This window comes from Balaenoptera physalus (genome assembly GCF_965194825.1).
Source record: "Balaenoptera physalus genome assembly, chromosome: 16".
NCBI lineage: Eukaryota > Metazoa > Chordata > Mammalia > Artiodactyla > Balaenopteridae > Balaenoptera > Balaenoptera physalus.
In genome coordinates, this window is record NC_138898.1 from 24477931 (window position 1) to 24503956 (window position 26026).

Below are 26026 nucleotides of genomic sequence, written 5' to 3' on the forward strand. Positions count from 1 at the left end.
GTCTGAAACATTTATATTAACATCTTTCCATACAAATAACCCAATGAAAGTTTAGTATTAGTTGTTTTGTTTGTTTTTTTATACTGCAGGTTCTTATTAGGCATCAATTTTATACACATCAGTGTATACATGTCAATCCCAATCGCCCAATTCAGCACAACACCATCCCCACCCCACCGCAGTTTTCCCCCCTTGGTGTCCATATGTCCGTTCTCTACATCTGTGTCTCAACTTCTGCCCTGCAAACCGGCTCATCTGTACCATTTTTCTAGGTTCCACATACATGCGTTAATATACGATATTTGTTTTTCTCTTTCTGACTTACTTCACTCTGTATGACAGTCTCTAGATCCATCCACGTCTCAACAAATGACTCAATTTCGTTCCTTTTTATGGCTGAGTAATATTGCATTGTATACATGTACCACAACTTCTTTATCCATTCGTCTGTTGATGGGCATTTTGGTTGCTTCCATGACCTGGCTATGGTAAATAGTGCTGCAATGAACATTGGGGTGCATGTGTCTTTTTGAATTATGGTTTTCTCTGGGTATATGCCCAGTAGTGGGATTGCTGGGTCATATGGTAATTCTATTTTTAGTTTTTTAAGGAACCTCCATATTGTTCTCCATAGTGGCTGTATCAATTTACATTCCCACCAACAGTGCAAGAGGGTTCCCTTTTCTCCACACCCTCTCCAGCATTTGTTGTTTGTAGATTTTCTGATGATGCCCATTCTAACTGGTGTGAGGTGATACCTCATTGTAGTTTTGATTTGCATTTCTCTAATAATTAGTGATGTTGAGCATCTTTTCATGTGCTTCATGGCCGTCTGCATGTCTTCTTTGGAGAAATGTCTATTTAGGTCTTCTGCCCATTTTTGGATTGGGGTGTTTGTTTCTTTAATATTGAGCTGAATGAGCTGTTTATATATTTTGGAGATTAATCCTTTGTCCGTTGATTCGTTTGCAAATATTTTCTCCCATTCTGAGGGTTGTCTTTTCGTCTTGTTTATGGTTTCCTTTGCTGTGCAAAAGCTTTGAAGTTTCATTAGGTCCCATTCGTTTATTTTTGTTTTTATTTCCATTACTCTAGGAGGTGGATCAAAAAAGATCTTGCTGTGATTTATGTCAAAGAGTGTTCTTCCTATGTTTTCCTCTAAGAGTTTTATAGTGTCCAGTCTTACATTTAGGTCTCGAATCCATTTTGAGTTTATTTTTGTGTATGGTGTTAGGGAGTATTCTAATTTCATTCTTTTACATGTAGCTGTCCAGTTTTCCCAGCACCACTTATTGAAGAGACTGTCTTTTCTCCATTGTGTATCTTTGCCTCCTTTGTCATAGATTAGTTGACCATAGGTGCGTGGGTTTATCTCTGGGCTTTCTATCTTGTTCCATTGATCTATGTTTCTGTTTTTGTGCCAGTACCATATTGTCTTGATTACTGTAGCTTTGTAGTATAGTCTGAAGTCAGGGAGTCTGATTCCTCCAGCTCCGTTTTTTTCCCTCAAGACTGCTTTGGCTATTCGGGGTCTTTTGTGTCTCCATACAAATTTTAAGATGATTTGTTCTAGCTCCGTAAAAAATGCCATTGGTAATTTGATAGGGATTGCATTGAATCTGTAGATTGCTTTGGGTAGTATAGTCATTTTCACAATGTTGATTCTTCCAATCCAAGAACATGGTATATCTCTCCATCTGTTGGTATCATCTTTAATTTCTTTCATCAGTGTCTTATAGTTTTCTGCATACAGGTCTTTTGTCTCCCTAGGTAGGTTTATTCCTAAGTATTTTATTCTTTTTGTTGCAATGGTAAATGGGAGTGTTTCCATAATTTCTCTTTCAGATTCTTCATCATTAGTGTATAGGAATGCAAGAGATTTCTGTGCATTAATTTTGTATCCTGCAACTTTACCATATTCATTAATTAGCTCTAGCAGTTTTCTGGTGGCAGTTTTAGGATTCTCTATGTATAATATCATGTCATCTGCAAACAGTGACAGTTTTACTTCTTCTTTTCCAATTTGTATTCCTTTTATTTCTTTTTCTTCTCTGATTGCTGTGGCTAGGACTTCCAGAACTATGTTGAATAATAGTGGTGAGAGTGGACATCCTTGTCTCGTTCCTGACCTTAGATGAAATGCTTTCAGTTTTTCAACATTGAGAATGATGTTTGCTGTGGGTTTGTCATATATGGCCTTTATTATTCTGAGGTAGGTTCCCTCTATGCCCACTTTCTGGAGAGTTTTTATCATAAATGGGTGTTGAATTTTGTCAAAAGCTTTTTCTGCGTCAATTGAGATGATCATATGGTTTTTCTTCTTCAATTTGTTAATATGGTGTATCACATTGATTGATTTGCATATATTGAAGAATCCTTGCATCCCTGGGATAAATCCCACTTGATCGTGGTGTATGATCCTTTTAATGTGTTGTTGGATTCTGTTTGCTAGTATTTTGTTGAGGAGTTTTGCATCTATATTCATCAGTGATATTGGTCTGTAATTTTCTTTCTTTGTAGTGTCTGTGTCTGGTTTTGGTATCAGGGTGATGGTGGCCTCATAGAATGAGTTTGGGAGTGTTCCTTCCTCTGCAATTTTTTGGAAGAGTTTGAGAAGGATAGGTGTTAGCTCTTCTCTAAATGTTTGATAGAATTCACCTGTGAAGCCATCTGGTCCTGGACTTTTGTTTGTTGGAAGATTTTTAATCACAGTTTCAATTTCATTGCTTGTGATTGGTCTGTTCATATTTTCTGTTTCTTCCTGGTTCAGTCTTGGAAGGTTATACCTTTCTAAGAATTTGTCCATTTCTTCCAGGTTGTCCATTTTATTGGCATAAAGTTGCTTGTAGTAGTCTCTTAGGATGCTTTGTATTTCTGCAGTGTCTGTTGTAACTTCTCCTTTTTCATTTCTGATTTTATTGATTTGAGTCCTCTCCCTCTTTTTCTTGATGAGTCTGGCTAATGGCTTATCAATTTTGTTTATCTTCTCAAAGAACCAGCTTTTAGTTTTATTGATCTTTGCTATTGTTTTCTTTGTTTCTATTTCATTTATTTCTGCTCTGATCTTTATGATTTCTTCCCTTCTGCTAACTTTGGGTTTTGTTTGTTCTTCTTTCTCTAGTTTCTTTAGGTGTAAGGTTAGATTGTTTACTTGAGATTTTTCTTGTTTCTTTAGGTAGGCTTGTATAGCTATAAACTTCCCTCTTAGAACTGCTTTTGCTGCATCCCATAGGTTTTGGGTCGTCGTGTTTTCATTGTCATTTGTCTCTAGGTATTTTTTTATTTCCTCTTTGATTTCTTCAGTGATCTCTTGGTTATTTAGTAACGTATTGTTTAGCCTCCATGTGTTTGTCTTTTTTACGTTTTTTTCCCTGTAATTCATTTCTAATCTCATAGCATTGTGGTCAGAAAAGATGCTTGATATGATTTCAATTTTCTTAAATTTACTGAGGCTTGATTTGTGACCCAAGATGTGATCTATCCTGGAGAATGTTCCGTGCGCACTTGAGAAGAAAGTGTAATCTGCTGTTTTTGGATGGAATGTCCTATAAATATCAATTAAATCTATCTGGTCTATTGTGTCATTTAAAGCTTCTGTTTCCTTATTTATTTTCATTTTGGATGATCTGTCCATTGGTGTAAGTGAGGTGTTAAAGTCCCCCACTATTATTGTGTTACTGTCAATTTCCTCTTTTATAGTGTTAGCAGTTGCCTTATGTATTGAGGTGCTCCTATGTTGGGTGCATATATATTTATAATTGTTATAGCTTCTTCTTGGATTGATCCCTTGATCATTATGTAGTGTCCTTCTTTGTCTCTTGTAACATTCTTTACTTTAAAGTCTATTTTATCTGATATGAGTATAGCTACTCCAGCTTTCTTTTGATTTCCATTTGCATGGAATATCTTTTCACCTGTTTGCTTCTTAAGTTGGATGTTTTTGGTATTTCCTTCATATTTTAGTTAAGATATGAAGCTTCCTAATTTCAAAACTTACTACACTACAACGTTATAGGAATCAAAACACTGTGGTACTGGCAGGAGGATGAACATATCAATGGAATAGAATTGAGAGTTCAGAAATAAACCTATCTATGATCAATTGATTTTTCACAAGGGTGCCAAGATCATTCAATGGAGAATAGTCTCTTCAGCAAACTATGCTAATACAACTAAATATTCACATACAAAAGAATGAAGTTTGACCCTTAACTCATACCACATACAGAAAGTAACTCATAATGGATAAAAGGCCTAAATGTAAGACCGAAAACTATAAAGCTCTTAGAAAGAAACATTGAAGTAAATCCTCATGATTTTGGATTTGGCAATGGTTTCTTATATATGACACCAAAAGCACAAACAACAAAAGAAAAAAAATAGATAAACTAAACTGCATCAAAATTTAAAATTTTTGTGTATCAAAGGACACTGTCAAGAGAGTGAAAAGACAACCCAAAAAATGAGAAAAATGTTTGCAACCAAATACCTGATAAGGGTCTAGTACCCCAAATAAATAAAGAACACTTACAGTTCAACAACCCAATTAAAAGATGGGCAAAGGACTTGAAAAGACATTTCTCCAAAGAAGATATACAAATGTCCATCAACAAATGAATTGATAAACAAAATGTGGTATATTCATACAATGAAATATTATTCAGCCATTAAAAGGAATGAAATACTGATATGTGCTACAACATGGATGAACATTGAAAACATTATGCTAAGTGAAAGAAGCCAGACACAAAAGGTCATGTACTGTATGGAGTATCTAGCATAGGCAAATATATAGAGACAGAAGGCAAATTAATGATTGCTTATGGATGGGAAAATGGGGGATTGGGAGGAGGGCAATATCTAGATATCTAAGGCTTTCTTTTTGATGATGAAAATGTTCTAAAAAATTGACTGTGGTTATGGTTGGACCTATCTGGTTGTGACTATACTAAAAAACCATTGAACTGTACACTTTAAATTAGTGAATTGTACAGTATGTGAACTGTATCTCAATAAAGCTGTTTTAAAAAGACAAAGAATATGTCAATATCAACAACAGCTGAACACATGCAAACTCTAAAACCCAGCAATCCTAGCCCTAGGTATATATCTAGCAGAAAATTATACACATTTACCCAAAGACATGAGCAAGAATGTTCATAACAGTACTATTAAAAATAGAACTAGGGACTTCCCTGGTGGTCCAATGGTTAAGAATCCACCTTCCAGTGCAGGGGACGCGGGTTCAACCCCTGGTCAGGGAACTAAGATCCCGCATGCCATGGGGCAACTAAACCCACACGCGGCAACTAGAGAGAAGCCTGTGTGCCGCAACTACTGAGCCTGTGTGCTCTGGTTCCCGCGCACCACAACTGGAGAAGCCCGCGTGCCACAACTAGAGAGAAGCCCGAAACAAAGAGCCTGGGCAACGAAGACCCAGCACAGCCAAAATTTAAAAAAAAAAAAAAAAAGACCTAAAGTGGAAACTGAAATGCTCATCATCAGTAGAATGGAAAAATTGTGACAAATTCAGATAATGAACCATATGAAGCAATGAAAAGGAACAAACTACAACTACATGCAACAATATAGATGAATCTCAAAAACACAAAATTGAGCAAAAGAAGCCAGACTCAAAAGAGCACATTTTGTATGCTTCCGTTTATATAAAGTTTAACACCCGATGAGCCTAATCTATGAAGTTAGACGTCAGAATATTATTTACCCTCAGGGGTGTGGGTAATAACTGGAAAGGGAGAACAAAGGGGCTTTGTGGGGCTGGTAATGTTCTATTTCTTGATTTGGATGTTTGGACATGTGTGTTCATTTTGTGAAAATTCCTCAGGATTTACACTTATGAATTGTGTATTTTCATGTCGTTATGTTATACTCTAATAAAAAGTTTTAAATTTTCAGAATATTTTTGAAATCAGGTTTTTTTGTTTGTTTGTTTCTTATTTTTGGCTGCGTCGGGTCTTCGTTGCTGTGCATGGGCTTTCTCTGGTTGCGGCGAACGGGGGCTACTCTTCGTTGTATTGCGTGGGCTTCTCATTGCAGTGGCTTCTCTTATTGTGGAGCACGGGCTCTAGGCACGTGGGCTTCAGTAGTTGTGGCACGCGGGCTCTAGAGCACAGCCTCAGTAGTTGTGGTGCACGAGCTTAGTTGCTCCGCAGCATGTGGGATCTTCCTGGGCCAGGGCTTGAACCTATGTCCCCTGCATTGGCAAGTGGATTCTTAACCACTGCGCCACCAGGGAAGCCCTGAGATCAGGTTTTTAAGTCCTAAGAATACTTCTCCTTTTTTTGTGGTCATTTCTTGATACTATTCCATTTTTTTCAATTGTGTAGTTATCACTCTATTTCTATTTTTCAATCTTTTCTTCCTAAGAGCAATCTTTTTCCTATTGTCTGAAAATTGTTGAGCTGATTGTGTAATAACAAGTCACTTTACTGCCATCTACTGGTAAATTACCATAATAAAGTTACACATTACAATGTCTACCAGTGAGTGGCACCCATTTACAAGTGATGTCCTCCTGCAAGACACAATTCGCCAAACCAAAGGTGATAGATAGCCTTGTCATTTGGCACTGTTGTGATGAATCCCACAGACAGCAGAATGTTGATGCTCTCTAAGTGATTTTATTCTATCTTCATTTTTTTTTTCCTGTTTGATGTTGTTCTTAAAAACATGGTTTTAAGTATTCACTATCAATCTTATCACTGCAAAGCTTAAGCCCATTGGACAAACATATGAAAACAGAAGTTCAATAAATGCCAATCAAATTGTTCACATCAAAGAATAATTGATTTACTTTTTCTTTATCTAAATCTGAATCCAGAATAGTCCTTGATGTCTTAGGACTGCTTTTCTTGCTCAAAACATTTTGTGAAATAGCCTGGTAACCTCTTCAGAGGCCTCTATTAGTCTGCTGCTTGTTGAGGCTATCATAAGTGCTAGGCACTCTTCTAAACATTTTATATCTACTAATTCATTTAATCCACTACTAATTCATTTAATCCACTACTAATTCATTTAATCTTCTAATCCTCATCTGTAAGGTACCCTAATTATCCACACCTTGCAGATGAGGCAACTGCAGCACAAAAAAAGTTAAGTTATATTACAGGTGATGATATTACAAAAATACTTTCTTTGGGGAGCTTATAGTCTGTTGGGAACACAAAACAAAATACAAACCATGTAAGGATTTAAAAACAAACAAAATAAAGGAAAAAACACTTTGGACACTATAGGATGAGTCATTTTTCTTCCTTTTGGTCCAAGTTCCCTCATCTGTATGACGAGAACTTTGGATTTGTTCAAGGTCTCAGAACTTGAGGATTTTGACTTCAGAGTCCAATCTTGTAATCACTGTGCTCTACCTAGTGCCATTTCATGGCCTGTTTCTGTTCCTTTGCTGCCTTCATGTGGGCAACACATATCTATGTTACCTATGCTCCTGCTATATTCACCTATGGGATGTTTAGGTGCCCAAATGGGCCCCTGGCTGCTAGCTCCCTACATCCTTGCTAATACCAGGAAAACCTCCTTTGGTTTAAGGACATGAATAATAAGGCAAAAAAATGAGGATATTGGCTCAGGCCCTGGCATTTTTTTTTTTTTTTAATTTTATAGCTACTTTTATTTTTATTTATTTATTTATTTTTGGCTGTGCTGGGTCTTCGGTTCGTGCGAGGGCTTTCTCCAGTTGCGGCAAGTGGGGGCCACTCTTCATCGCGGTGCGGGGACCGCTCTTCATCGCGGTGCGCGGGCCTTTCACTATCGCGGCCCCTCCCGCTGCGGGGCACAGGCTCCAGACGCGCAGGCTCAGTAGTTGTGGCTCACGGGCCCAGCTGCTCCGTGGCATGTGGGATCCTCCCAGACCAGGGCTCGAACCCACGTCCCCTGCATTAGCAGGCAGATTCTCAACCACTGCGCCACCAGGGAAGCCCCCTGGCATATTTTTTAAAATTGTGATAAAAAATATATAACATAAATTTTGCCATTTTAACTATTTTTTCAGTGTATAGCTCTGTGGCACTAAGTACACTACATTGCTGTGCAATCATCACCACCATCTATCTCCAGAACGTTTTTTATCTTTCCCTACTGAAACTCTGTACCCATTAAAGAGTAACTCTCCATTACCCCCTCTCTCCAGCTGTTGGCAATCAGTATTCTACTCTGTCCCTATGAATTTGACTACGCTAGGAACCTCATGTAAGAGGACTCATATAGTATTGTAGTTGTCCTTTTGTGACTGGCTTATTTCACTAAGCATAATGTGTTCAGGGTTCACCCATGTTACAGCACATGTCAAAATTTCCTTCCTTTTTAAAGCTGAATAATATTCCATTGTATGTGTATGCCACATTTTATTTATCTATTCATCTGATACACGTGGGCTGCTTCCACCTTTTGGCTATAGTGAATAATGCTGCTATGAACATGGGTGTACAAATATCTGTTTAAGTCCCTGCTTCTACTTTTTTGGGGTAAATATCCAGAAGCAGGATTTCTGGATCAGATGGTAATTCTATATTTAACTTTTTGAGGAAACTTCAAACTGTTTTCCACAGCTGCTGCTGTGGTAGTAACACAGGAACGTAGGTAAAAGTTTATTAGGTATACACTTAAGAGGTTTGCATTTTCATGTATGTAAATCATACCTCACTTTTTAAAAGTTAAAAGAAAAAGCTTAAAAATTTTTTTCCAGGCTCTTGTAAATCCTTTTGATGTTAATTTCATGGGCTCAAGCGCCTGAGGTGCCCCCTTTTGGCCATCTGTGGTTCTCTTTATTTTTCTCTGCCCTTTTGGGCCCAGTACAGAAACAAATATTCACTGAGCATCTCCTCTGTGCCAGACCCTTTGCTACGTGCTGAGGAAACGGGGGTAAGCAAAATCGATAACGTCTCCCTCCTAATGGAGTCCACATCCTTATGGCGAAGACAGGCAATAACCTAGTGAGTCCTATTGAGGACAAGTAAGAACCTGCCTGGGGAGTCCTCAGGGAAGATGTCCTTGGGGTAGTGATATTTGAGCTGGGATCTGAAGGCTGATAAATTATCTAAGGTGGTGGTGGGGGAAGCATTTCAGGAGGAAGGATCAGCATGTGCAAGGGTCCTGAGAAGGAAGGAAGTACAATGTGTGAAGATCAATGTAGTTACAGTCCAGAGAGAGGGGAAGAGGGCCCTGAGATAAGTCTGGAGATGTGGGAAGGGCAAGAGTGAGACATCTATTTGGCCTTTATCTTAAGAGCAATGTGAGTCATCAAATAGTTTTAAGTAGGGGAGAGACATGATCAGATTTCTGACTTAGAAACATTACTCTGATAGCAGGGTGGCGAATAGATTGGAGGGGAGCTGGGGAGAATGTGGAAAGGCCTTAGATGGCTACTGCATCAGTCGAAGCATATAGTGTGTACTCAATAAATATTTGTGGAATGAAAGGACTCCTAACTCTTTTTCTTAGATGAGACCAATATGCCTGAGCTGTGTAATCAGCTAACAATCCACCTGCTCCTCTATCTAACATGATGCTTGTAATATACCCTTAACTCCCATTTTACAGATGAGAAAGCTGAGGTTGATGCAAAGAAAATCGCACAACCATCAAGAGTGAAAGCCAGATCTGAATCCAGGCCTGTATGACAGACATCAAGCCCAGTGCTGGGGAGGCCTCTTGACATTTGGGGAGAGGGGAGGGGGGCCACACTCCCTTGTACCCACGAGCTTGCTAGGGAAAAAGTAGAGAGGGACTTATAGGCAAATAATAAAGGCTAAAGGTTACCTTTATCACCACTGACGTTATTAGATACTATGTGTCCGGCACTCTGCCAACTGCTTTCCATGCTTTCCCTCATTTCCTCTTTGCAAAGACTATTATTACCTCCATATCTCAGGTGCATAAACCGAGGCTTGGAGAGTTGACTTGCCCAAGGACACTCAGCTAGAGAGCTCCTATAGGACTGTGCAGCGACTCCAAAGTGGGGGCAGCAGCCACTGGCGATATTACAGCTCCAGGAGACAGACAAACCCATTGAATCCCGGCTCTGAGCTTTGCACCCACCTGAGCTGGCACACGCTCTGGCCCGCTCGGCCCCGCTCGGCCCCGCGCTCCTGGAGACGCTTGGTCACGTGACCAAGGCCCCGCCCCCGGTCGGCCCCGCCCTCTCCCGCGCTCCCTCCCTCTCTCCCTCCCTCCCCCTCCCTCCCCGGCCCGGTCCGGCCCATCCCCCTCCCCGCCGGCTCCCTGAGGCCCAGCCGGGTCGGGCTGCGGGCGGCCGGGCGCCGACGGCCGGACAGACGGGCGCACGCGAGGACGGACGGACGGACACACGGAGGGCCGCGGGCACGCACGGCCCGGGCCGGTGCTCCGAGGCCCGCCCGGGAGGGCTGGGGCCGCGCTCAGGTGAGGTGACGGCGACGCGGGCCCGTAAGGGGTGGGCCCGCTGGGCGTCTGCGGTGCCGGCCCGGCTGGCTCCGCGGGAAGGAGGCGCCGCCCGGGTCCGGCGCGGGAAAATGGCGCCGGCGGACCGTGGAGCACTGCCCCTGTGCGGGCCCGGCCCGGAGCCGCCCCGCCCGCCGCGCTCGTGTCCCCGTCGCCATGTTGGGGAGCGGGCCCGGGGCCTGCGAGCGCGGGTGTTGGGGAGAGCTGGGGGTCCGGCAGGGTTGGGGAGGGTGCGGGACACGGTGTCTGGGGCGCTGAGGGAGTGCTGAGCCAGTCGGGGTCTGCACAGGGTGGCGCTCCAGGTCCGAAGAACTGGCGGGAGCCGGACGTGTGGTCGTGGCCGGGGTCGCGGAGAAGGAGCGTTGGGTCCAAACGGAACCGGGGTCAAGATCGGTGGGGTTAGGGGTGCAGGACCTGGAGCTGGGTTAGGCCGTGGGACCCCAGGCTGGCAGGGCGCGGAGGGGCGTAGGATTTGAGTTCAGGCTGTCAGGGCTGGGACAGTTCTTTGCGGGGGGTGGTGAAAGGGTTGATTAGAATTGGGGGCCCTTTCGGTACTGAGGCGGGTATCAGATTGGGGTAGTCCTCAGAGTCGCGGGGCAAGTCCGTTTAACTCCCAAGGGACTGAGGACATATATGCCCCCAGGATCCTCCACTCCTTATTGGCGAGAGCAACTGAAAAAAGTAAGGCTTTGATGAAGAAGAGAAGGGGGATTGAGGTTTGGGTGCAGGAGCTGGCCAGCAAAAGGGAAGCAGAGTGTAACTGGTGTGCAAGATGAGAGAGAACCTCCATCAACTTAGGGAGTTTGTGTCTTTAAAAGGAGGGACCGGGCTGTTTGTGGGCGGTGACCCAAGGTGTCTTCCCAGGAAGGGGACAGCCCACTGTTTTTTAAGAGCAGTGTCACCTGGGGAGGTCATCAGAAAGGCATTATCGAAGCTGGTGAGAATGGTAAAGGAGTGAATGTGTAAAAACTACAAAGTCCTTGGATCATGTAACGATTTCAGATCGTGTAGTGATTTTCGCTGAGATACGGACAGGTAAAGTTGACTTCTCGAGATCTTACCAGTAAATGGCAGAAGTAGTACTGGAACTCAGGCCTGTTGCCTCCTGATTCACCACCACTGCCTTAGAGGAATTTGCCAGGTGGGAGAAAAGTGTTAAGAAGTCAAGCATGGCAGCGTATAGCAAAGAAGTATTAAGTAATTTATTTTATTTTTATGGTGAGTTTGTCAGTACAGAAACTGAGGGGGATACAGGAAAACTATAGGTAACCAGCTGTCTGATCATTTCTAGTGCACTTGCATTGGTGCAAAGAAGTTATCTTCAGGATCCTTTTGACTTACAACTTTGTAGAGTTTTAAGAGCTGCTCCTTCTCTTCTAGGTGTTTGCTGTACAGCAAAAGGACACAAAAAGCCTAAAAAAATAGCAGTGAACAAGGGTAAAGACCCAGGATCTCTATCGTGACCAAACTTTTTTTTTTTAGTTAATTAATTAATTAATTTTTGGCTGCATTGGGTCTTCGTTGTGTTCAGTAGTTATGGCTTGCGGGCTCTAGAGCGCAGGCTCAGTAGTTGTAGCGCACGGGCTTAGTTGCTCCGTGGCATGTGGGATCTTCCCGGACCAGGGCTCAAACCCGTGTCCCCTGCATTGGCAGGCGGATTCTTAACCACTGCACCACCAGGGAAGTCCCTGTCATGATCAAACTTTAATTGAAGTTTGATCATGATAGTGAAGAGTTCAAAGTCCCCATGGGCTATGAGAGAGTTCTCAGTCATGATATAGTAGTCCCAGGGCTCCCATATAATCAAAAAAGACTTTCAACAAAAAGGTTATGAGGATGTTCATAGCAATAAAATTTTCAATGTATGTTCAGTACCCTTATACAGCAACACAATTCATTTGTTTTGGGTCTTTCTAATGCAGGAAGGCCTAATCTTGTCTGTACCATGGGCCCCTTTAGCATCTAGCGAAGCTCAAGAATCCCTCTCAGAATAATATTTTTCATTGCATAAAACAAATACATTGGGTTATAGAGAAACCAATTATGTTGAAATACAGTTACCACAATATACAAATTGTGATATAGTAATATAGATATACTTCTTTATCAGCAAATTAAGAAATCAGATCTAGTGGTAGGTCTGATAATTATATCAGATGAACATAAATAATTCTTTAAGACATTTGCAATAACTGTAATATGATATAAAGACATCTGTGATTACTGTGGCAGAATCACAGATACTGCTAATACCAGAACGGTTTATTGCCTACATTTATATTTGAAGAAAATGGTAACTTTCAGTTAGAGGTTAGTGAAAATAAAGAGGTAATTTTTTTCCTATCCAAGTTCACAGATCCCCCTCCCCCCCGCCCCTGAATTCTGTCTGTGGACTCCCATCTATGAACCCCAGGTTAAGGAACCACAAAGGATGTCTTCCATTCAACAGACATTTACTATGCGCTAAGATATCTATTATGTCAACCATTATGCTAGGCTCTGAGGAATCAAAGGTCTTTAAGGCAGGGCAGGGTCTTTTCACTTTGGATATTCAGTCCCATGAGAGAAGTGAACAAGTAAACAATGACAGTTCAGGATGTTAAATGCCAAAGGAGAGTTATCATAGGTTCTGAGGACACAGGTAGGCATGTCTCTGCCCTAGGAATCAGGGAATCAGGGAAGGCTTTGGAAACGAGTGAGACTTGAGATGTGTCGTGAAGGGTAGAGGAGTTTGCCAGATGCAGAATTGGAAAGAAGAGCTTTCAGGTAAGGGTATGCATTTTCAGGGAATGTAATTTAATGTGGTTGGAGTATAGTGTGTATGTGAAAGAGTGGTTGGAGATGAGACTGGGAAGGTTGTTTGGAACCTGGTTGTGGAGGACCTTGCTAAGGAATTTGGACTGAATCCTTAGCTTTTAGAGAGGCTTTCAAGAAGCGGAGTTACGATGAGGTTTAATTTTTAGGAGATAACTGGATGTGTTTTGCAGGGAGGGTAGACTGGGAGATCAGGGAAGAAGTAATGAGGGAATGAGGGCCTGAACCAAGGCAGAAGCTGTGAGCATTGAACAGAGTTAGACTTTTCAGGTATTGATATAATTACATTGTGAGTGATGAGAGAGAGGGGGAGTTTTTTCGATTTCTAGTTTGGGGTGGTGGCTGTCAAAGAGGTTAAAAAAAAGGGTGAAAGGAAAGTGAGTAAGAATTGTCACAGATAAGGGAGAAGATGGTTTTTGGTAGAATAATAGACTTTTGGAAACCATTGCAAAACTGTCAAGTGTGATGTCATTTATTGCTTGAGGAAATCATATGTGTCAACAGTGAAAGACTGGGAAAATATTCCTAGAGTATATGTAAATCACAGCTATCAATGTCAGGGGTTGGCAAACTATGGCCCATAGGTCAAATCTGTTCCACCACCTATTTATGTAAATAAAGTTTTATTGCAACACAGGCACACTCATTTACATATTGTCTTTGGCTGCTTTCACAGTACCAATGGTAGAGTTGAGTAGTTGTGACAGAGAATATATAGCTCACAAAACTGAAAAATATTTACTTTCTGGCCGTTTACCGAAGGTGTTTGCCGGTTCCTGATCTGTGTGTCTGAATGTTGGACATTAAACTTCTGATTTACCATCCAGTTCCTACATGAGAAGAATAACCATCTTGACACTGTCTTTCTGGCTGGGTTCCCCATGCTCTGCGTAATCTGCAGCATGACATTGACCCCTGAGTATTTTATTTTTATTTATTTATTTATTTAAATCTTTACATTTATTTTTATTTTTTAATTTATTTATTTTATTTATATATTTTTGGCTGCATTGGGTCTTCGTTGCTGCGCATGGGCTTTCTCTAGTTGCGGCGAGTGGAGACTGCTCTTCATTGCGGTGCACGGGCTTCTCATTGCGGTGGCTTCTCTTGTTGCGGAACACAGGCTCTAGGCATGCGGGCTTCAGTAGTTGTGGCACGTGGGCTCAGTAGTTGTGGCTCGCGGGCTCTAGAGCGCAGGCTCAGTAGTTGTGGCGCACGGGCTTAGTTGCTCCGCGGCATGTGGGATCTTCCCGGACCAGGGCTCGAACCCGTGTGCCCTGCATTGGCAGGCAGATTCTTAACCACTGTGCCAGCAGGGAAGCCCCCCACCAAGTATTTTATATTGGTCAGTGATGCCAAGGTTTACTGTTTTGGGGTACACTGTGGCAACTGTGGTTAGTGCCAGGTTTTTACAGTTTAGACCTTGCCGGGGCTTGTTTTGTCATTTTTCTATTGGGTTGTCTTTTTCAAAAGATTTCTTTATATTTTCTGATTATTAATCCTTCCTTGGTTATACGTATTACAGATACCGTTTCCCAATTTGTTGCTAATCTTTTTAAATCTGTAAGCTGTCTTTTGTTAAGAAGAAGTAGTGACACAGAGACACAGATGTAGAGAACAAACATATGGACACCAAGCGGGGAAAGTGGTGGTGGGATGAATTGGGAGATTGGGATTGACATGTATACACTAATATGTATAAAATGGATAACTAATAAGAACCTGCTGTATAAAAAAAATAAATAAAATAAAATTCAAAAATTCAAAAATAAATAAATAAATAAAATGGAGAAAAAAGACGTTCTGAATTTTAATAAAGTCAAATTTATCTATCTTTTCTGCCCCCAAGATTTTGAAGTTATTCTTTATATTATCTTTTTGAATCTCTATTGTTTTGCCTTTCATGTTTAGCTCTCTATCTGGAATTGACTCCTGTGTGCGGTGTGAGGTAGGGTCAGTTCATTTTTTCCTAAGTACAATTAATTTTCCCGGCACCATTTATTGAATGGCACTTATTTTCAAATTATGAGCCCTTTTTTGGTGAAGTCTTATCTAAGGTCCTATTTCCAGCTGCACTGCTTGCTAATTGTGTACCTTGGACAAGCTGTATAACCTCTTTGTGCCTCAGTTTCCTCATCTTTAAAGTAAGAATAATAGAGTTTTTGTGAGGAGTAAGTTAATTCATATAACGTGAGAACAGTGTGGCATCTAGAAAATGCTCAATAATGTTAGCTGTTATTTAGCATTATTGTTCATTTCAGATTCCTAGGCACAGAGTGGAAGCTCAATATGCTCAACACAGTTGTAGAATTAATTTGATTTTCAGGTCAAAGCAGAATGGCTGAGACTTAAGTGTTGCAGGAGATGCTTCCAAGTTGCTGTTTAATTTTAGCTGCTGCCTTAGACTATCTGCTGGAATAGAACTCCTCCCTGTAGTTCTTTGCAGTCCTCACTACTCTCTTGCTTTGTTCATTTACTTTATCATCCTATAGGCATTTGATTTTCTGGTTCTAAATTTACCGAAGTTTTAAATATTACCTCTCCTAAACCAATAAATGACATATTGGGATATTGTCAGGATGGCCAGAAATTGACAGATGAGTTTGTGGGCAGGTAAAAACTAAAATCTGTTTCTAAGGCTGAATCATTCTTGGTCATAATGAATAAATTGATAATTGAAATTAAAAGATGAGATGAAATTCAAATCATTGAATATTTAGGCATCTACTATGTTCTGGGTACTGTATTAGAAATTACCACATTGGTAATAGAAAAGAAAACTAGCTGACCAGCTTTATGAAATACTACGGAAGAGATCTTTTTACTTACGATATGGAGCTATTTTCCAAGAGAGCATTTGGATGACAGAGAGGAAATATAGCCATTTATTCACTTGTCAAACATTTATTGAACCCTACCACGTACATTGGGCTAGAACTTTGCAGAATACAAGGATTAATCTAGCCAGGATTTCAGTGTCATGTGGGGTGTATATATAACGTGTTATGGAGCTGGGATATCAGAGGATGGTACCTCAAAGAGGTGGCCTTTAAGCAGGACTGCCCAAAACGGTTAGGATCTTCATACTTAGAGATGAGACAGTATTTTTCCAGGCTGAGTGAAAGCATGAGTGTAGAGATGGGTGTTTAGGAGATAGTAAAGAGTCTAGTTTGGTTGGTGATCAGGACTGTCACAGGGCTGTTGTTGAAGTTGAGGCTGGAAATGGAGATTGAACAACAGCAATAATAATAGCAGTAGCTCTCATTTTTTACATGTGTATTACTTGCCAGATAATGTGCCAGGCATTTCATAAGTGGCATTTCATTTAATCCTCACAACGACCCTGTGAGATAGGCACCAATTTTTATCCCCTCTTTATAGACAAAGAAACTCAGAAATAGAACTAACAATTGACAGAGAATGAATTTGGGTCTAGGCAGTCTAATTCCAAAGCCTGTGTTCTTAGTCTCTGCATGCTATACATGGAAAGCTTTGAATCCTTTTCAGTTCCAGGCTAAGAAGTTTGGAATTGTTTGACTAGGTAATGGGAAGTCATCAAAAGTTCTTGACCATACGGTGACATAATGAAATCTGTACATTAGGAAAGTAAGCCTGGTCATGGAGTGTAGGAGCAGCATGGGGAGAAAGGAGAGATATGGAGCTAGTTTACTCTCTCCCTCCTCACTAGATTGTTTGTTCCTTAAGGGCTGGGGCTATATCTCTTTGTCTCTCTCTCCCTTCCTTCAGCTGTGGTGTCTACTTACTGTGTTGTCTGGCACATTTATTTATTTTTAAAAATTCAATCTTTTTCTACCTTACCTTGTTCTAAAAAGGACTTAAGGTGGCTGCCCAGGAGCTCAGTAAACATTTGCTGAGTTAATTAATAAATGACTAGAGGTATATATAGATGTGTACATAAAGGGAGTACTATGGCTTTGTTGAAGGGAGTAAATGCAGCCTTATAATTTGGTGATAAGCTATGTTTTATATATAGACCCTATAAAAGCAAAAGGCCAGAACCACATCTTTTTTAACTTGTGAAGAATTGTATATTCTGTGTCAGTTAGAACATTAACAATCAGTTAATATTAACTATGTTAGTTAGAAACCCAAAAACTCATAGAAACAGAGAGTAGAATAGAATGGTGGTTGTCAGGGGCTGGGAGATGGGGGAAATGGGGAGATGTTGGTCAAAGGGTATAAACTTTCAGTTATAATATGAATAAGTTCTGAGGCTGTAACATACAGCATGGTGACTATAGTTAACAGTACTGTATTACATACTTGAAAGTTGCTAAGAGAATAGATCTTAAATATTCTCACCATACACCTAAAAATGGTAATTATGTGATGTGATGGATATGTTAACTAACCTTCTTGTGATAATCATTTCTCTGTATATGTGTATCCATCTCATTGTACACCTTAAACCTACACAATATTGTATGTCAGTTATATCTCAATAAAGCTGGGAGAAAAACTATGTCAGTTTTAATAATATTAATGATCACCAAATTCAAAGGGTATTCATACTTTAAATAGATATTTAGGTTTGTATTCAGCATTAGTCAGCTGCAAATCCCCCCATACGCAAAGAGGCAACAAAAGTTACCAGTAACCAGCTCCTTTACTGACACTGAACCTGTTGAATATTAGTTCCATAGTACCATTTATGTACATTTTCTAAAGATCAGTCAGCAGCAGTCTCTCACAGGAAGAAATACTTGTTGCAAATTTGTGAATCAGATTCCTGTTTTTGATTTTACTTAGGGAAATTATTCATAAGATTAAGTCCCTTGCCATAATTTTAAATGTTATTTGGAAGTAATTCTGTGTCCCTTCTGTAAAATACAGACTTTAAAAATTCAAACATTGGGAGAAATTCAAAGACACAAAGAAATACCAAATACCAGTAAAGGTAGGAAGATGTTAGGTAAACCAGCATTTGAGTAGACTTAATAAGACAAGTCAATGGACCTTAAATAGTGGATTTATTAAATAAACATTCTTTTCCATTGTGGGTATTAGCTGTCGGTAGTATGTACATATACATGCATGCACATATCGATGTGAAATATATTGATATAATTAATATAAGTACATTTGAATTTAGAGATGCTTCCTAAAGAAAATGAGCCTTCATCTGAGTTCTTTTAGGTTATGTTTAACTCTTCAGTGTATGTGGGGATAACTCATTCAGAAGCATTACAATCAGAAAGATTAACTGTGTAGAAAAAGTCAGTATATGTTGACTGCCTACCACTGTTGAGGGCTGTATACAGTTGATTAGTTAGTTTCTGCCTTCCAAGAATCAAATTCATTTGGGGAAGTGAAGTGAACATAAAAAGAGGGGAAAGCGTGTTTTAAATGAAATAGTTCGTGCTTTGGGAGTTCAGGAGAGATCACTTCTACTTGGCGAATCAGGGAAGGCTTCTAGAAAAGGTGGTATATTAGTTTCCTAGGGCTGCCATAACAAACTACCACAAACTGGGTGACTTAAAACAACAAAAATTTATTCTCTCACAGTTCTTGAGGCTAGAACCTGAATTCAAGGTGTCGGCAGGGCCACGTTCCCTCTGAGACTTCCATCAATTCTTTTTAAATTTATTTATTTATTTTTGACTGTGTTGGGTCTTTGTTGCTGCGCGCAGGCTTTCTCTAGTTGCAGCGAGTGGGAGCTACTCTTCGTTGTGGTGTGCAGGCTTCTCATTGAGGTGGCTTCTCTTGTTGCAGAGCATGGGCTCTAGGCACACAGGCTCAGTAGTTGTGGCTCACGGGCTTAGTTGCTCTGCAGCATGTGGGATCTTCCTGGACCAGGGCTCAAACCCATGTCCCCTGAATTGGCAGACGGATCCTTAACCACCGTGCCACCAGGGAAATCCCGAGACTTCCATCAATTCTTGACAATTCTTGGTTTGCAACTACATCACTCCAGTCTCTGTGTCTGTTGTCACAGGCATTCTACCTGTGTGTCTCTGTCTCTGTGTGCAAATTTCTCTCTTATAAGGGCACCAGTCATATTGGATTGGGGGTCTACCTCATCTTAACTAATTGCATCTGTACTGATTCTATTTCCAAATCAGGTCACATTCTGTGGTACTGGGAGTTAGTACTTTAAATATCTTTTGGGGAGACACAATTCAACTTAAAACAGGTGACATGATACGGAAATATTAAATTAAAATTTACTAATTAAATGGAAGAGTCAAATTGCAACGAAATGAGTTAAGGAAAAAAGAACCAGAGGAATGATGGACACAGGAAAACATAAGGAATATTTAGGAAATGAGATAGAGAAGTCTGGTTTGCTGGTGTATTGAGTTGTGAGGAGATGAAGCCAGAGTATTGTATCGGGTCCTAGACACCAGATCTAGGATTTGAATGCTGCTGAGTGGGTAGTGTGTGGCAGCAGTATAGCCCTGCAGAATTTTGAAATGGTGGATAACTAATTCAAACTTTGGATAATTAATGCAAGCTTTAGGAAGATTCTATGATCAGGTGAACATGGATGAGTAGACACCCTGAAGAAAAACAGATGGTCAGTGATTTAACACACGCAGCCTCCCTCATTTGCCTATGCCAGTAACTTTTCACCAAGACAGTCAAGGTATTCCTCATATGTAAAAAACAAAAATACCACGACAACAAATGAGAGTTTTACTAGCCTCTTGGTCAGTCATCTGTGGGCCTTGAGATACATCTGCTTTTTAGGGTCTCTATTCTATTCAAAAGCCTCTCTATGGATTTAAATATTGATAATCATGTTGTTCTTCATTTTCTTTCAAACCTTTCTTCAAAATCACCTAGTTTCCATCGTATTTTTTACCTCTTGAGTTTTCTCTGAATGCTTTTCAGTTTTTCCATCTCTTTTAAAAACATCTGACTAATCGAAAGAATTGAGGAAGATTATGTACTATCCAAGCCAATGATACCTTCGTTTTCTGTGTCCTTTAAATGATAGTTATGTTGACTTTTGTCCACAATAGGACTGTATTCAAATTGTGAATATTCATTCAAATTGTGGTCAGCAGTGCTCAGGTGCTTTTCCTTATTTGTGCCCAGGCATTTCTTCCTGATTCTATATTTGCATTGCTTATATTTTCTCTAAGAGCATGTGTCTTCATGAAATTTCTAAAATTATGTTTAAATATTACAGACAAATAAACACATAATGTCCTAGTCATCATATGCATATGGTCTTTTCATATAGTTTTTTTTTTTTAATTATTTATTTATTTATTTATTTATTTATTTATTTATTTATTTATTTTTGGCTGTGTTGGGTCTTCGTTTCTGTGCGAGGGCTCTCTCCAGTTGCGGCGAGCGGGGGCCACTCTTCATTGCGGTGCGCAGGCCTCTCACTGTCGCGGCCTCTCTTGTTGCGGAGCACAAGCTCCAGACGCGCAGGCGCAGTAGTTGTGGCTCACGGGCCTAGTTGCTCTGCGGTATGTGGGATCTTCCCAGACCAGGGCTCGAACCCGTGTCCCCTGCATTGGCAGGCAGACTGCCAACTACTGTGCCACCAGGGAAGCCCCATATAGTTTTTTATAGTCTTCTTTCATTTGGCCTTATATTGATATACTTTTCCACGTATAGTTAGTATTTTTAATGAATAGATAATAAAGTTTAAATACTCTGGTTATTTGGCATTTGGATGATTTCCAGTATGTTTTTATTTTTGATTTTCAATTCTAAATTATACTGCTGTAACACCTTTTTATAACCCCCCCCCAATTTTTTTCTTAGAGTATATTCCCTAAAATAATTCAATTAAGTCTAAGGATATCACTTTTTAGCCATATTGTTATTCTTTAGAACAACTACCAGTTGTTAATATTAGATTTTATAATTTTTTTCTTCTAGTATAATAGTGGTGTGTCACAGTTTTGTGGGAGTTTTGATATTTTAAATGTTTTATTATGAAAAATTTCAAACATACCAAAAACACCCTCCCAGAAATAGTACAATGAACACCCTTATTCAGCATGTTGCCATATGCTTACTTATATACTTATTATGTTAAACCTTTTAAAAATAAAGACATTGGACTTCCCTGGCGGTTCAGTGGTTAGGACTTGGTGCTTCCAATGCCAGGGGCGTGGGTTCGATCCCTGGGTCAAGGAGCTAGGATCCTGCATGGCGCGTGGTGCGGCCCCCAAAAAATAAAAAAAAAATTTAAAAAAATAAAATAAAAATAAATAAAATTGACGTCATAGTATTATGCCTTTAAATACTTTAGCATGTATCTCTTACAAATAAGAACATTTTCCTACATTATCACAACACCATTATCACACCGAACAAAATTGTCAGTAATTCCTTAATGTTTCTAACATTGTCTATATTTGTTTCTCCAGTTGTCTCCATAGTGACTTATAACTGCCTGGTTCAAAGTGGAATCAAATTAAGAACTATGCATTGTATCTGTATGTTGCTGTTTTTGTAGTCTTTTTTTTTAATCCTGGAACAATTCGCATTTCTTATATGCTTCCTCACCTTTTTTTTCCCCCATGGCACTGATTTGTTGAGATCCGAGCAGTTTTCTTGTTGTATGTCCCACATCCTGGATATATCTGATTGTTTTCTTTTTTTAAACTTTATTTATTTATTTATTTATTTATTTATTTATTTATTTATTTATGGCCGTGTTGGGTCTTCGTTGCGGCACGTGGGATCTTCGTTGACATGTGGGCTCTTAGTTGAGGCATGCGTGTGGGATCTAGTTCCCTGACCAGGGATCAAACCCAGGCCCCCTGCATTGGGAGCACGGAGTCTTGACCACTGGACCACCAGGGAAGTCCGTTAACTTGTTCTTTTGTTCCTTGTATTTCCCTAAACTGGAAGGTTTAAGACTTGATTAGATTCTAGCTAAACATTTTGGCAAAAATATTTAATAAATAATCTTTACATTGCATCATATTATGAGGTGCATAAATGTCTGGTTGTCCCACTGTTGATGATAACTTTGATCATAGGGTTAAGGTTGTGACTGCCAGATCTCTCCATTGCGAAGTTGCATTTTTTTCTTTTGTAACTAACAAATTTTTAAAAAATTTTTATCAATGATGAGTATTTTTCAATCTTGTTTGAACCAGTTTTTCATATCATTTGACCCTTTGTTCAGTGTAGATTTGATATTTTCAAGTTTGTACTATGCATTTTAAAATTTTATACAGTGTAACAAAGAATGGTGCATTGTTATAAAAGATAAATTTCAAGTTTCAAAATATAACTAAAATCAAATGTAATTTAACCAAAAAAAAAAAAAACCACCTTACAGATTGCAAATATGTAATAGAGGGCATTTCTTCGACAGAATTTTCTGATTAGTTATGTTTGCTATTTTAAAAATCATTCTAGGGACTTCCCTGGTGGCACAGTGGTTAAGAATCCTCCTGCCAATGCGGGAGACATGGGTTTGATCCCTGGTCCGGGAAGATCCCACATGCCATGGAGCACCTAAGCCCGTGCCCCACAACTGCTGAGCCTGTGCTGTAGAGCCCGAGAGCCACAACTACTGAGCCCACGTGCCACAGCTACTGACGCCCGCACGCCTAGAGCCCATGCTCCACAACAAGAGAAGCCACCACAATGAGAAGCCCCCATGCCGCAACGAAGAGTAGACCCCCCTCGCCACAGCTAGAGAAAGCCCATGCGCAGCAATGAAGACACAATGCAGCCAAAAATAAATTACTTAATTAATTTTTTTAAAAAAGCATTCTAAGCAGGCAAAATTGAGAAACATAAAGCTCTTGAATAAAAAATTTCTTTTATTTTTCTTTTTGAAATGGAGGTAAATCCTGAATTCATAAGCTGTTTTAGAAACCCACCCCAGAAGCACTCAGAAGTTATTTTTGTTTCTTGTCCTCTTGAGTGTTTCATTTGGCTGTCTTTTATATACCAATTCTTTATCAATTTTAAATAGCTATTTTTTTCTGTCATTCCTATTGTAGATTTTTTTATTCCATTTTCTGCTGCAAATAATGCTCAAATAGGATTTTCCTTTCAAACCACAAAGGCAGTATAGGCTTATTGAACAAGTTGGGTATCATCTGAGGAGCACAAAGAGAAAGCCAACCATCCCCTCCTCTCCAGTTCATATCCTCCAGCATACCCAACTAGCCTAATGTGATTCTTCCATGTTTTTCTCTATGCTCTTAGAAACACAAATATACATACTGATTCATATTCTGTCTTATTTTGTAAGATTTTCATGATGCCATCCATATGCATTATACTACAACTTCTATTTTTTACTTTATAGGGTATCATACATTTTCTTCCATATCACTAAACAGATATCTAATTCATTTTTTCATGCTGCATAATAGTCCATTTATGTAGATTTCTCTCAGTGGGCATTCAGGTTGTTTCCGATCTTTTTTCCCATCACAAACAGTAGACATCTTTATACATATATCTTTAAGAAATGAAGCTTTTACTTCTGTCAGATAAATTCCCAAGTATGGGTTATTTCAATATTATGAACTGCCAGGTTATTTTCCATAAGGGTGGTTGCAGTTCTTATTCCCGCTGGCACTGGATAACAGGTATCTTTTCAGTTTTTGCCTATCAGCTGGGTGAAAAGTGTTTTCTTATTTTAATTTTCGTTTCCCTGACCATTAATAAATCGCATACATTCATTGTCCAATTTGCATTCCCTATTCTGCAAATCATCTTTGCCAATCCTTTAACTTATTTTTCTCTTGGGTTGTTAATTTTTTACTTTTTAATCAATTTGGGGATGCTTTTGTGTATTTCGGGTATTAACCCCTTTTTTGTCACATTGTGCAAATATATTATCCCAGCCTTTCATTTGGCTTTTGACTTTGTGGTTTCTTTGACATATAGACTGTTTTAAATATCTAATTATGTCTGTCAGTCTTCTTCTTTATGATTTCTAGATTCATGTCTTGCTCACCACCATTCCACTGAAGTTAATAATTCTTCTAAATTTTTTTCTATATTTTTGTTTTGTTAATTTTTAACCTTAATTTTGTTTTTCTTGTTTTTGCAACTGGGGCAGAAATTTATTTCTTTGTTTTTTAATATAAATGAACCTGTTTATTATGCCATTGAATTTCTTCTCCTGATCAAAAAATTATCTCTTCTTCATTATTTAGGGATAAGATTATTTTAAGTAATCTCTCTTGAATTTTGAAAAAATGCTTTTCTGGTTGTTCCAAGTCAGTTTGGATGCTCTACCTGTGTTTAAAAATAATAGTGTATTCATCTAATAACAGTTCTGTCTGCAGGTTTGCCAAGTGTATTCTGGGTCATCAATAATGATGAAATGGTAGCTACAGGCTAGCTGTAGCTGAAAGCTGATCTAAGGACTCCAGTGTTTGATTTTAAAAGAAAGTGACAATTGTAAGAGCATAAAGCAGAAAAAAAAAAAAAAAGACTTGACAAAACTGTGAATGCACTTGACCCTCTGTATCCATGGGTTCCTTATCTGCATATTAAACCAACCAGGGATTGAAAACATTCCCCCCGAAAATTCCAGAAAGTTCCAAAGAGCAAGACTTGAATTTGTCAAGTTTTTGGAAACTATTTGGCTGGAAACTATTTACATTGTATTTACAACTATTTACATACCATTTACATTGTGTTAGGTATTATAGGTAATCTAGAGATGACTTATAGTATATGGGTAAGTTGTGCTGTTATATGCAAATACTACAGCATTTTATATAAGGGACTTGAGCATCTGCAGACTTTGGTTTTGCGGGGCGGTCCTGGAATCAGTCCCCCATGGATACCGAGGGATGACTCTGTGTTAAAACAGTGGAGAAGAAGAAACACTGGCAGACTCTTAGAATGATGGCCTAAGGACTTTCGTAATTTAGAGCCCAGATTTCATGATTTAACAGTTTCTTGTTAGAAACTTAATAGAGAAAAAAAAGCGATTGTTTTCTCAAGTTGTCTGCCAACACTTTCTTCAGGAAAGGCAACATTCATTATCATTATATAACCTGCTTCTCTAGTGCTTTTAAAATGAAGTATTTCTTTTGTAAAGAAGTGTCATACATGAAATGAAAGACTTCCCTACAACTAAGAAGCTTTGGACAAATTATTTACTCGGGCCTTAATTTTTTTGTCTGTTCCATGAGGGTATTGGAGCGGATGATTACCAAGGGACCTCTAATGGTGCTCAGTCTCATCAAGTTATATTTAGGGAATTTTTTAAAAATTACTTCCTAGATTGTAGGATTTGGTCAGCTTTTCAATGTCATTTGTATATTACAGCATGGGTTAAAAGACTGGAATTCCCTTTTTTTTGGCCACTCTGTGCAACATGCGGGATCTTAGTTCCCCAACCAGGGATCGAACCCGTGCCACCTGCATTGGGAGCGCGGAGTCTTAGCCATTGAACTGCCAGGGAAGTCCCCCTGCATTATTTTTCGACTGAAGCTTTATTATGAATGAAAGAACGTGGTGGTTCACAATTAGAACATGACATATAAAGTAGTTTTTCTTTACATTTTACTTTATCCATTTACTGTGGTATCTAACAAGATGGGAAAACTCTCATTGAACTTCTGACTTAATCTGTTAGTTTATATTGTACTCAATTAAAATTATTAACTACAGTTGACTCTTGAACAACACAGTCTGACTGTGCCAATTCACTTATACGCAGATTTTTTTTTTCAATAAATACATAGTACAGTACTACACATCCACAGTTGGTCGAATCCATGGATATAAAACCACAGATATGGAGGGCTGGCTGTAAACTTATACTCAAATTTTTGAA

The 26026-nt window shown here is 39.4% G+C and overlaps 1 protein-coding gene across 13 annotated transcripts in view; it reads left to right on the forward strand.

The window, feature by feature from the left end:
* The first annotated feature begins 10281 nt into the window (after nt 1-10281).
* NCOA6 (nuclear receptor coactivator 6) overlaps nt 10282-26026 on the forward strand; it is a 98823-nt gene continuing 83078 nt past the window's right edge. For 11 of the 13 annotated variants that reach the window (XR_014255190.1, XR_014255191.1, XM_082432112.1 and 8 more), the window contains exon 1: nt 10286-10413. The gene's annotated coding sequence lies outside the window, so the exon portion shown is untranslated. Of the gene's footprint in view, nt 10414-26026 lie in introns of all 13 variants that reach the window. The other 2 variants (XM_082432117.1, XM_082432120.1) reach the window with 2 other exon arrangements.